Genomic DNA, 14,020 nt, shown 5'->3' on the forward strand with positions numbered 1-14,020 from the left:
AGAACTCTCATCCTTCACAATGGATTCCAGGATCGTACCAGGCAATAGTGAGGACTGCAGACACTGGAAATCAGAATCTAGATTAGTGTGGTGCTGGAAAAGCACAGCAGGTCAGGCAGCATCCGAGGAGCAGGAAAATTGACGTTTTGGGCAGGACTGAAGGCAGGGAGCCTCCATGGTGGAGAGATAAATGGGAGGGGGGTGGGGAGAAGGTAGCAAAGAGTACAATATTTGGATGGAGGTGGGGATGAAGGTGATAGGTCAGAGAGGAGGGTGGAGTGGATAGGTGGGAAGGAAGAGTGGCAGGTAGGACAGGTCATGAGGATGGTGCTGAGCTGGAAGGTTGGAACTGGGGCAAGGTGGGGGGAGGGGAAATGAGGAAACTGGTGAAGTCCACATTGATGCCCTGGGGTTGAAGTGTTCCAAGGCGGAAGATGAGGCGTTCTTCCTCCAGGCGTTGGGTGGTGAGGGAATAGCAGTGGAGGAGGTCGAGGACCTGCATGTCCTCGGCAGAGACCACAACTGAGGTTAAGCTAATTGGTCTGTAATTTTCTGCCTTTTGCTTTATTCTTTTTTTAAACAGGGGTGTCACATATGTGATTTCCCAGCAGTCTAGGACCCTCTGATTCTAGCGATTCCTGAAAGATCACCACTAACACCTCCACTATCTCCCTTAGAACTCTGGCATGTAGTCTATCTGGTCCAGGTGATTTATCCACCTTCAGGTCATTCAATTTTTCTAACATCTTCTCCTTGGTGATGGCCACCATACTCAGCTCTGCCCCTCACTCTCTTGGATTTTTGTGATAACACTCGCGTTTTCTACAGTGAAGACTAATGCATACTAATTGTTCAGTTCCTCTGCCACTTCCTTGTTCCCCATCACTATACCTCCCATGTCATTTTCCAGTGACCCAATGTCCACTTTTGCCTTTTACATATATCTAAAGAAACTCTTACAGTCTTCCTTTATATTATTTGTTAGTTTACCCTGACATTTATTCTTCTCTCTCCTTATTTCGTTTTTCAATTGCCCTCTGTTGATCTTTTTAAGCTTCCCAATCCTCCGGTTTCCTACTGCCCTTCACCACATTATATGCTTTCTGTTTTGTTTTATGTTATCCCTGACTTCCCTAGTCAGCCATGATTGCCTCCTCCTCCCTGTACCATACTTCATTTTCTTCAGGATGAATCTCTACTGTGTCTCCTGAATTACTCCCAGAAACTCCTGCTATTGCTGTTCCATTGTCTTTCCTGCTAGGCTCCTGTCCCATCAATTCTACCCAGCTCCTCCCTCATGCCTCTGTAGTTGCCTTTATTCAGCTGTAATACCGTTATCTCTGATTCTATCCTCTCTCTCTGAAAACGCAGAAGAACAATCAATCGTATTATGATCACTGCCTCCTAAGGGTTCCTTCACCTTAAGCTCCCTCAAGTCTGCCTCATTGCTCAATACTAAATCCAGGATTGCCTGTTCCCTCATGGGCTCCACCACAAGCTGCTCCAGAAAGCCATCTCGTAGACATTCCACAAATTCCTTTTCTTACAATCCACTACCAACCTGATTCTCCTAGTCCACCTGCATACTTGAAACTCCCCATGATCACTGTAATTTTGCTTTTCCTATCTCTAGGTGCATCTTGCGTCCCAGATCCTGACTACTCTTTGGAGGTCAGTACATAACTTCAAATATGTTTTTATTACCTTTGCGTTTCCTCAATTTTACCCACATGGATTCTACACCATCTGACCCTACTTTGTTTCTTACTATTGATTGAATTTCATTTCTGACTAATAAGGCAACCATCCCCCCTTTGCCCACCTGCTTATCTTTTCAACAGGATGTATATAATTTGAATATTTAGTTTCCAATACTGATCCCCTTGCAGCCACAATGAGCTTGTGCCAATTTTGATCCATGCCACAAGCTCATTTACCTTATTCTTTATTCTGCATGCATTCAGACATAATACCTTCAGTCCTGTATTACCCATCCCTCTTCTCGTTGTCATTTGTCCAGTGTGCTTGAAGTTTGATTCAAACCTTTCCATTCACTCTGTCCTATTTATGGCTGTGCTGGAGATTTGAATAACCTCTTCAGAGTTCTAAACTCTTACCTTCTCCTTTAATTTGGGTTTTCTAACTTCCCCTATAACTGAACCTTTCCCCTCCCCATTTAGTTTAAAGCCTTGTCTATAACAAGTTATGTGATCCACTAGGACTCTGGTCCCAGCACAGCTCGAATGAAGAATGTCCCTTCGAATGAGGTCCCTTCTTCCCCAATACTTGTGACACGGTCCCATTACTTCAAACCCATTTCTCCCACACCAATCTTTGAGTAACACATTTACCTGCTTAATCTTATTGATCCTGCGCCAATTAGCTCGTGGCTCAGGTAGTAATCCAGAGATTATTACTTTTTTGGTTCTGTTTTTAATTTAGCCCCCAGCTGTTCATATTCCTTTAGCAGAACCTCTACGTTAGTTTTATCTATGTCATTGGTAACTACGTGGGCCATGACCACTGGATCTTTACCCTCCCACTCCAAGTTCCTCTGCAGGCCAGATGAGATATCCCGAACCCAAGCACTGGGCAGGCAACACAACCTTCAGGACTCTCGATCCTGGTCACAAAGAACAGTGTCTATGCCTCCAACTATACTGTCCCCAATTACAATAATATTTCTCTTCTCTCCCTCCCACTTGAATGGCTCCCTGCACCACGGTGCTGTGGTCAATCAGCTCAATGAAACCTGCAGTCCCCATTCCCATCTGCACAGGAAGCAAAACTCTTGAACCTGTTGGAAAAGGACAGAGGCTGAGGCTCCTGCAACTCTACCTCCTAAATCCCGCTACCTGCCTCACTCAGCCACACCCTCACGTCCCTGACCATGAGCTGAATTTGAGTCAGTTAGTCTAAGTGGGGTGGCTGTCTCCTGAAACACAGTATCCAGGTAACTCTCTCCCTCCCAGATGTTTGAAGCTCAGACTCCAGCTCATTGACTCTGAGCCAGAGTTCTTCCAGCAACCACCATTTACTACAGACATTGTCACTGGGAATCACAAAGGTGTCCAACCAGTCCGTGCTAACTGTAATCCCAAACTAAGCTAGTCCCAACTGCTTGCTCCTAGCTCATATCCCTCCAAACCTTTCTTATTCAAATGTACTTATCCAAACTTGTTTTAAAATTTGTAACTGTACCCACATCCACCACTTCCTCTGGAAGTTCATTCCATACATGAACTACTCTCTGTGTTAAAAAGTTGCCCCTAATGTCCTTTTTGAAACTTTTCCCTCTCACCTTAAAAGTATATCCTCTAGTCTTGAATTCTCCCACCATAGGAAAACATTACCTGTCTTTCACCTTATCTGTACCCCTCATGATTTCAAAAACCTTTATAAGGTCACCTCTCAACCTCCTCTGCTCCAGTGAAAGAAGTCCCAGCCTCTCCATAAAACTCAAACCTTCCAGAAAACATCGATTCTACTCTTCCTCGGATGCTACCTGGCCTGCTGTGCTTTTCTAGCACCACACTCTTGTCTCTGATCTCCAGCATCTGCAGTCCTCACTTTATTCCCTGCAATCTCCAGGTAAATCTTTTCTGAGCTCTCTCCAGCTTCTTAATATCCTTCCTATAACAGGGCAACCAGAACTGAAAATGATACTCCAGAAGAAGCCTCAACTGCATCCTGGAGAAAGTGAGGACTGCAGATGCTGGAGCCTCATTCCTGAGGAAGGACTCATGCCCGAAACGTCGATTCTCCTGCTCCTTGGATGCTGCCTGACCTGCTGCGCTTTTCCAGCAACACATTTTCAACTCAACAGCATCCTGTACAATCTCAACATGATTTCCCAATGCCAATACTCAAAGGTCTCAGCAATGAAGGTAAATATGCGAAATGCCATCTTAACCACTCTGTCTATATGCATTGCAAATGTCAAAAAATTACATACCTGAACCCCTAGGTCTTTCTGTTCTACAAAACTATGCAAGGCCTTACTTTTAGTTGTTCGGATCCTGCCTGTTTTTAGCAAAATGCTTTTTGCTTTCTCTAACAAATTTTCTTCTGAATATCCAATTTAGGAATTCCCTACATCATGCTGATAACCTCCAGTTTTGCTCTTTTCCACATGTGGAAGTCTTCTCTTTGCAACTAACGCTATCAAAAACATCCATAAAAATCTCTATTAGGTTAACCCTCTGATAACTTTTGTAAGGGAAAAAGTGACACAACCCTTTCCAAACTTAACTTTCTATATCTGATACTATCCTTCTGAATCTGTTCTGCACTTTTCTATTAACTTTGTATCCTAATAATATGACAACTTAAGATATGATAACCAATGATACATATTAGGTAATATCATTAATGGGCCTCTGGTGAAGCATTGGTGTTATGTCCAGCTTTCTATTTATGTGTTTAGGTTTCCTTGGGTTAGTGATGTTATTTCCTGTCCTTTTTATCGGAGGGTGGTGGATGGGGTCCAAGTCAATCTGTTTGTTGATAGAATTCCGGTTGGAATGCCATGCCTTTAGGAATTCTCATACATGTCTTTGTTTGGTTTGTTCTAGGGTGGATGTGTTGTCCCAAATTCCCAGTCAAAATTTGCAAATCAGGAGGTCCCCTCAGACCCATAATCTCGCTACCTGGAACACCAACATACAAATAAGCCAAGGAACTACACCAATGACTAAAACATTTAGTAGGAGACTCACACCACTCCATCCACTGCACCCAACAATTCCTGACACCATCAAAGACACCAAGAAAGAAGAGGATGAAATAATGGTCTCCTTTGACATAACAGCCCTCTTCATATCCATCAATATCAATCTGACCAAAGAAACACTGCTTACACTATTAGAAGAACCAAAGACACATACACCAGACACCACCAACTTCATCAGCAAGGACATCCTCAAGCTAGTGGATCTATGTCCTACCACCCACTTCACTTTCAATAACAAAACCTACAGACAAACCAATGGAACACCCATGGAATCTCTGACATCAGGGTTCTTAGCAGAGGCAGAAATGACTCAAACAAACAGCTCTGCTAACCATCCAACCCAAACTTTGGATCCACTACGTGGATGACATCTTTGACAACACTAAACAAAACAAATTAGAGGAATCTTTCAAGACCATCAGTAATACCCTAACTGGCATAAAATTCACCAAAAAGGAGGAAAACATCAATAAACTGACATTCCTAGGTGTCACAGTAGAACGAACAGCCAATGGGGAACTTCAAACCAGAGTCTACAGGAAAACAACATATACAGGCCAAACACTGAAATCCAGAAGCAATCATCCGAACACCCACAAATGAAGCTGCATTAGAACATTATTTCAACGAGCCACCACACACTGCAGCACAGAGAAACTATGAAGAGCAAAGGAAAATCACCAATACAACGTATTCAAAAAGAATAGGTACCCAATGAAGACAGTCCGCTGAATTCTCACCAACAAAAAGTCAAACAAGCAGACAAAACACACCCGGAAACCCGAGCCACTTTCCCCTACATCAAAGACATCTTGGAAGTGACCGCTAGACTATTCAAATGTCTTGGCATCATGGTAACCCATAAACCCACCAACACATTAAAATAGCAGCTAATGAATTAAGATGGCCATATACAGACAACAAGCAAAACAAATGTAATTTACAAAATACCTTTCAAGGACTGAAACAAACATTACATTGGACAAAGAGGCAGAAAATTAGCCACCAGGATACATGAACATCAACTAGCCACAAAAAGACATGACCCACTATTACTAGTATCCTTACCTACAGAGGAGGAAGGACACCCCTTTGATTGGGATAACACATCCATCCTAGGACAAGCCAAACAAAGACACACACAAGAATTCCTAGAAACATGGCATTCCAACCGGCACTCTATCAACAAACGCATCTACTTAGACCCCACTCACCACCCTCTGATAAAAAGACATCACCAACACAAGAAATTACGTTACTATCCCAAAGAAACCTGAACACATAAATAGAAAGTGGGATATAACACCAGCGCTTCACCAGAGGCTCACTGATGATGTTAGGAGAAAATGAGGACTGCAGATGCTGGAGACCAGAGTTGAGAGTGTGGTGCTGGAAAAGCACAGCAGGTCAGGTTGCATCCGACGGGCAGGAGAATCAATGTTTTGGACAAAAGCCCTGATGAAGGGCTTTTTCCCAAAATGTTGATTCTCCTGTTCCTTGGATGCTGCTTGACTTGCTGTGCTTTTTCCAGCACCACACTCTTGTCACTGAAGATGTTATCTAGTGTGGCGAGGAAAGGTCTGAAAATGAACCTTCCAGCTCAGCAAGCAAACATACATCAAGAACCTCAACCTGAGCTACAAAACTTCTCAAAACTCCCTACATATTTGTTATAATTTCTCTACTTTTCACTTCTCGCTTTCTGGAAAAAGGCCAAAAACGCCTTGTGCTTGGTTTTCCTTTTATGATGGAGTGTTGCCTTTTTTTAGTTTAGTGCGCATTTGTACTTTGCAGTCCTGGAGCTCAATTAGATTCTTCTTTTCCAAGTAATATATGACCTCCCCGTTTATCTTACCAAAATATAATACCTCACATTTATCAATACTGAAATACAATTGCCAATTATTGATCTATTCTGAAAATTTATTAATGTCTTTTCACAATTCTTTGCAGCATCCTTCAGTATTGACCATCAGCCATCAGTTCCCCTGACACAAATGTGGCATCCATAAATTTAGAAAGTAAGGGCTATATTTTCCTGGATCCTTTGGTGTCATGCTGGGAGAAGGTGCCGTGAGTAGTGTCAAATAATCTCTCACCACCGTGCCATGTTGCCATCGGTGATGAAGTTGGCTATTTGGCTATCTGCTGCTAGGTCAATCGAGGCACTTAAATAGTCACTTAATAGTGGCTTCCCATCTTTGCTGGCATTTTGCCCACGTATGGAGGATTGCTGTCATGCAGCGAGATAGCCCAGAGAAACCTGGTGTGGGGCTCCAAATAGGGATTCGCCCCACATCTAAGTCCAAATCATGAGCCCAGGACATCCTCCTCCTAACCACCAGCCTGTGGGAAACCTCTTCCTCTCTGTTGGTTCCTGCTCATTCAGGCATGCTGTCCCTGGAGTTGCAGCCTCACCACCTGTTGGCCACTCTCAAGGTTCTTTGGTTCTTTCAAAATCTGATTTTGTTTCAAAGACTCATTCATTTTCATTAAAATGTGTTGGCACAATTTCAAGGAAAGCCATAGTATTAAGAAACATCTAGTCATTGTAACTGACATACAGTGGAAGATAATGTACCTTCAGTTCACAATAACACCATGGCTAACTAAAATGTACTTGCAATCTAATAAACTCAGTGAAACTAACGTGAGTGATTGAACAGCAGTACATAATTTAATGAATTGGCCAGCTGATGCAATAAATGGTTATATCTATAAAGGCCACTTATTGTCTTTGTCTTTCTGTGACCTCATACTGCCTTTCTCTTACAGTTTCTTCAATGATATATTTGTTAATTCAGAATTAAAAGGAATCAATCTTTTTTTCCCAGTAATATTCTTTGCAGACAATGAAGTACCACTCCTATTTTAACTTTAACATTTTTAACTCAATTTATACTATTGCAAATATTTCCTCTCAGAAAATTGTTACACATTCACCATTTCTTCATTAATGACTCTTTCCAAAAAACTCAGACACAGACTCACTAATTGATTTTTCCTCACTGAACTCAAATCAAATTTCATGGTATTTTCCAGCTACTTGACTACTTTTAAGTTGCTTATTTGGTGCTCTGGATCAGTCTTTTTGATCTAGACCTGCTTTTGGTCTCTAATATTTCTTTTTTGGAGACTTAAAAGTTCAAAGACAGTCATCACATCAGCAGGTATCTTATCTAGTCATTTAGCTTTGGTCACATGGTTTCCTGGAAATACCCTTCTGACCCACTGCTAAATAAAATCAGTTTCTCATCTTTAAAAAAAACACTTTTACAGGATTAATATCAAAAAACAATTTACCTCTCCCTTAGAATGAATTAATTAACTTTATTGTCATATATACTCAACGAGTATAGTGAAAAGTTTATACGTCACCACTTACAGTCCATCTGAGGTACAGAGGTACCTAAGTACAGCTTCTTTAGTAATAAGACCTTGCAAAATAGAAAAAACACAAGTTCCCAAATAATATTATAAACTTTCATCTAAAAAAGGCCATTTGGATTAGTTTTAATGGAGAAAAGACAATGTAAGTTTCGGGATTTATGAATGCAAAAGCAGTAAGATCAAGCGAGGCTTTACCTTTGATGAACAGTGAAGATATGAAACATATTCCAAACCAATAGAATTAAGGTAGTATTCAGTATTATATTTTAAAAGCTACAAGAAAAAAGATTAGCATAAGATACTCAAATATTCAATGGAACACAATAGTTCATTTAATTAATACTGGATGTGAGATGAGAAGTCTGATAATTTAGCAACACTGGACAAATCAAGAGAGGTGGTGGTGAGGTAATATAACCATTAAGTTGTCACCATGTGAAAAGCAAGTAGTCAAGAATGAATGATGTACGTGTTCTGGAGTTTCATTTTATGACCTCAGGGATAGGGAGACATATTGTGGAATCAGTCCTCAAGAGATTAAATAACATGGTGTGAAACCCATGACAAGATAATTTGTTTCTGGTGAGAAAAAGGACCAGACATGATTGGGCTCTTCCAATGTCCTTTGGTCCTTACAGAATCTGCTTCTCAATCAGAAGCAGATTCTTTTATCAGAAGTGCTGGCGCAATTACAAATTAAATCATAGGATTAAGAAACATCTTGTTATTGTAGTTGGCATGAAAAAGGAGGTAATCTATCTTCAGTTCACAATAACACCATGGCCAAATAAGATGTACCTGGAATTTTCAACACAATAAAACTGATATGAATGAATGAACAGCAGTAACATAACTTGCTACATTGGCCAGCTGAGACAATGAACTTCAATGCTGACAATTGTCATTTATTGTTTTTACCTCTCTATAATCTCAGGCTACCTTCATCTCACAGACCCTTCGACAGAGTGTTTGTTAAATCAGAATCCAGATCACACTACACTGGAGAATTTCCGAAGCCATAATTCTGACCTTGAATGGAATCATTTGGGGCAGCCATGTTTCCTGTTGTTTTAAGTGGATGCCTTCAAATGAAAGAAATCAAAGTGGAACAGAAAACCTGAGTAGCATTTGAAAGAAAGATTACATGGATGATGAATGACCCATTAACCTGTGACCCTGCCATATGCAAGAACTATTAATCTTGTCAGTAAATACTTAGGGTACTTTTGCTAGGCAATGATTTACAGACCCTAAACATATCCTCTGATTTATTTCTTCTCCACCCCCATCCTCTCTTTTTCTTTGTCCCTGCTGTTGCAAAAGTGTCAAATAAATAAGGATTCAGGTCAGACACTGGCTGTACTTCTTCACAGCAACACTGAAAAACATGGTCTTAAAAGTGTAGCTACAGGTGAGAAACAGATATGCGTCAATCTATCACTTCTGTACTCTGCTTGGCATCTATTTCCTAATCTTTCAGTTTTCTTTTAAAGCTGCAGTTGTGATAATTCATCACAATGGAAACAAAATACACAAACTGCAAATCTGAACTTAAAACTGAAACTTCTAGAAATGCACCAGGAGGCAGATCACCATCTGAAAATGGAACAGAAACGTAACCGTTTTACGGGTAGATTCAATTTGGAGATGAAGATCCAAAAGGGAGTGCAAAGATTAGCGGGTGTGAGCACACTGACACATGGTTCTAAAATCTGCTGTGTTTTCATCAGAGTTTACAACACACAAATGGACCACTTAGCTGCCTGTAAACATAGAAAACAGAGAGGAGTAAAGGTAGGGTGGCAGAAGTAGGATCTTAGAAAGGTAAGTGATGTTGTCATTCACAATTTATATCAGTCACTTAAACAATAGACTCATGAATGTAAGGCTGATTCTGTGAAAATGGTCAATGTCCAATGCCAAGGCCAAAAGCAGATGGCGGCACTGCTTTGAAAAGCAGAGGTACCCAGGACAGCACCCTGCCAACAGCAAACAGCCAATTAAATGTCTGCTTCTGGAGCTGTTGATAAATTAAAGGTGGTGGCCTGCTTGCTATTCGTTTCCCTGTTTATCACAGCTTTCGGTAAAGACTATCTTTGACTTTTTTTGACTGTGAACTAAAGCATGCCCAAGCATATTGCTTTCGACCAAAGAAACTGTGGAAGATGTTTGCAGTTTTAAAACCAGGTTGCTGAAATATATTGTGAGCTGTATATACAATGTTGCCTTATTTGAGCACTGGGAGACAATGTTAGATATATTGTGTGTTCAGAACAATTCAGCACAGAACTGTCACTTGATTAATTTGTCAATTGGCCAGTTGTGGGATTCACAATAGTTCAGCATAAAAGAATTCTTGATTGGCTCCTGGTCAAGAAGCTACAGCCTTGTATCACATAGAATTTTACAGTACAGAAGGAGGCCATGCAACCCGTCGCGTCTGTGTCAATTCCTGAAAAAGCTCCCCAGATAGTCCCATTTCCCAGCCCTATCTCTGTAGCCATTTAAGTTAATCACTTTCAAATATATAGTCAGCTCTCTTTTGAAACGACCTATGGAATCCAGTCCACCACTATCCCAGGGTACGCATTCCAAATCATAACAACTCTCTGTCTGAAGAGACTTCTCCTCATCTCACTCCCAGCTCTCTTGCTGACAATCTTGAAATTTTGAACCCTAGTTCCTGACATACCAACCAGAGGAAACAGAATATCCTTCTTTACCCTGTCAAAACTGTTCATAAGTTTGAACACCTCAGTAAGGTAATCTCTTAATCTTCTCTGCTCCAAGGAGAATACATTCAATTTCTCTAATCTTTCCTTCAGTATAAAGTCACTCATTCCTGGTATTACTCTGGTAAACCTCATTTGAACTCTCACTAGGGCTTTCAGATCCTTCCTTAAATAAGGTGCCCAGATTTGAACACAATATTCCAAATTTGGTTAGATTTTAGCCTACAAAGAAAAAACACCAAATGTTTTGCTCTGCCTCCTGTGTAGAGAAGTAATAGAATAATTCCTGGTAGCTGTTGTCACTCCTTGTCTCCCTGTAAATTTCTCTCTGTGAAATTCCCTTGTTGAAACGAAAAGGAGAAAACCATCCACAGAGGCACTGAAAGGGTGAATCCTCAATCGGTGAATTAAAAGCTAAGGTGTGGTGTATTCACAACATTGTATCATTAGTAAGGAATCAGAAGGAGTTGAATGAAAGCCAAAATGAATCAACTAAATGACGTCTATGATCTGGACTGGTGCCAAAATAGTGTTTCCCTGTCTTTATTCCCTTCCCCATTCATTATACTTGCATTTTGTCTTGTCTCTTTGTAGGTATATGGAAGCTTCTGATTACAAAGAGTTATTTTCTCGTTAATGAAAAAAAGACATGAAGAGATCCTTTTAGCATAAATGATACAGGACCATTTAATGGTTAATCACTTTTAACTTTTGTGATGACTCTCGGAGTGGTGCAGCATGATTTCCAATGCATTACCCCAGTAAACTGTAACATCCCCAAATTATTTCATGCATAGCTTTTTTTCCTATTCTTTTGGACAATAAAATTACATACCTTTCTTAAAAGTACATTGGCAGCCTCTGGTGAATGTCGTCAATATCTGTTCACCATGTAACCAAATTGCAAAATTGTGAAATTGAGCAAGCAAGGAGTAATTCTGGGATTTGACTTGTCAGATTACCATCAGCTAGCAAATACTTTCCAAGCTAGAGTCCATACCTTGCATTTTTCAAATTCAATTATGATCTTTGTCAGATTAGAATTGCTTGTTTATTGAATAATTCAAAGCTTTACATGATTTCATGGTCACTAGTGAACGATCATTCATCATACCATATCCATGCATATATTTGTTTATGGACATCCTTTCATTGAGCACGTACAGGTTTAAAGTCCCAATGGACATTTACTTTTCAATTATATTCAGATTAACAAGCGATGCTATGCCTGAATTCATCTATTTAATTAGTCCAGACCAATTGCAGTCAAGAAAAACAAAAATCATAAATAATGTAAGCGGACTTGATCATTTGTTATCATTCATTTTATACTGTTGTACAAAACCATCTTGTGCAAAACTACAGGAGACTGACTACAAACAATACCTAATTTCATGCATATTTCATGTAAATTGTTCCAATTCTAAATTTATATAATCACATTTACAATGGCCAACTCGAAATCAACACAAATTTGTAAATATTACATGATCTTAAAGTTAATGCATGCAGCAAAGGCTCTAGATAAATTTTGACTTGTAAATTCAATAAAGTATATAAATTAAGGAGATACTGATTCCTGCCGCATCTTATTCTAATTATCATGATTATTTGCTGTATTAATCAAATCCATAGAGTGCAAAGAAATATTGTATTCTTCCTACTAATTAATTCAATTTAGACTGCATTTTTGAGAATTTGTAAAGTAAGTAAAAAATACTGAGAGCCAAATGTGAAAAAAGTCATATTTTCTTGAAAAGAGCTCGTTGATAATGAGGCCTAACAACTTTCATTAAAGAAGATTCTGAACTCAATGGTTCTTGACTCTCTGCCAATAACTGATAAGTTGTGTGAAAGATTTAATTTGTAGCTTTGAATATTCATGAATTTCAGTTTTAATTAGTATATGAATCACCAAATAAAATCTTTGTGGTAAAATCTAAGAAAACAGTAAATGAATGAATGGAAATACAGGCATATTTACAAATTAAACCACTAAAACCTCACAGTCATTTCCATTGATTTTAATTAATCCATATATACAATATTAAATGAAAAAAGGCTAGTACTTTACAACAAAATGAGTTTGAATTATGAAAAGACAAGTAATGCCATTTTAAACGTGATACCTGAATCAATATGCCTGAAAGATTATGACCCAAAAGGTCAATAGTCTTTTTTCCTTTCTATAGAAGCACAAGAAGCTGCTATGCAATTTCAGATCTAATATTTTGTTTCAGTTGATTAAAACGTTTTTAGATCTTTTCCTACATGCACAACATGAGGCAACATTTTGATTCCAACCTTGAAGTTTAGTTGGCGCTTAGAACAGCAGGATACAATCCTAAATTGAACTATAATTTTAGTTTTCAGGAATGATGTTTGGTGTTATCCGGGACTCTATATCTTTACTGCCAATCAAGTCTGAAACTCTAGTGAAGTACTTGAGTTTTGTTGGAAGAGTGGATCATTCAGATGAGAATTACAGTAAATTGTTTCCCTGTTTGAAGGGATCTAAGAGATTCTGTGTTTTGTGAAGAAGAGCAGCATAAGGGTAATTATTTCTAGTGTCTCTGTCAATGTTTATCTTTGTATCAAAATCACAAAAACAGATTATATGATAGTTATCACTCTACTAATTGTGGGTGTTTCCTATGCACAAATTAACTGTTGCTTTCATACAATAATGAGCATTTTTTAACATTATTTCTTTGGCTATAAAACTTTTTTAACATGGCTGGTGCCTGTCCAAAATGTGCCGTATAAATATGTATTGTTTTAAAGATAGTTTTTTTGGCAATCTTCTTCTTGAGTTTCGGAATTATGGCACCAGAAAAAAAGAACATAAGCAATTATCTCCATAGTTTGGGATGTAAAAGCTAAGAAAAACACTTACCCTGGACTAATTAACTGGGAAATAAACTGGGAGATTGACCTTTTGCTGACTCCATGAGCTTCCTTCTGCTGTGAATTTTATCTTTTACGTACTTCACTTCTTTCCTTTACAATCTGAAGAAAATAACAGACCCCCACTCCAAAGTAAATTCTGCAAATGTACTTTCTGTATATTTTACTGCATTCCAAAACCTGTTGCCATCCAATGATATCTAAACGACAACTGAAAAGAGGAAGTTTGTTAACAGTTGATAGAGCAGTGCAAGGGGAA

General features: G+C 39.2%; 1 protein-coding gene across 1 annotated transcript in view; it reads right to left on the minus strand.

The window, feature by feature from the left end:
• si:dkey-3d4.3 (leucine-zipper-like transcriptional regulator 1) overlaps positions 1-13,800 on the minus strand; it is a 113,523-nt gene extending 99,723 nt beyond the window's left edge. The window contains exon 1 of the mRNA XM_060827030.1: positions 13,751-13,800. The gene's annotated coding sequence lies outside the window, so the exon portion shown is untranslated. The remainder of the gene's footprint in view (positions 1-13,750) is intronic.
• Between the last annotated feature and the right edge of the window lie 220 nt (positions 13,801-14,020).

The sequence above is a fragment of the Hemiscyllium ocellatum genome, chromosome 7, assembly GCF_020745735.1.
Source record: "Hemiscyllium ocellatum isolate sHemOce1 chromosome 7, sHemOce1.pat.X.cur, whole genome shotgun sequence".
NCBI classification, from domain to species: domain Eukaryota; kingdom Metazoa; phylum Chordata; class Chondrichthyes; order Orectolobiformes; family Hemiscylliidae; genus Hemiscyllium; species Hemiscyllium ocellatum.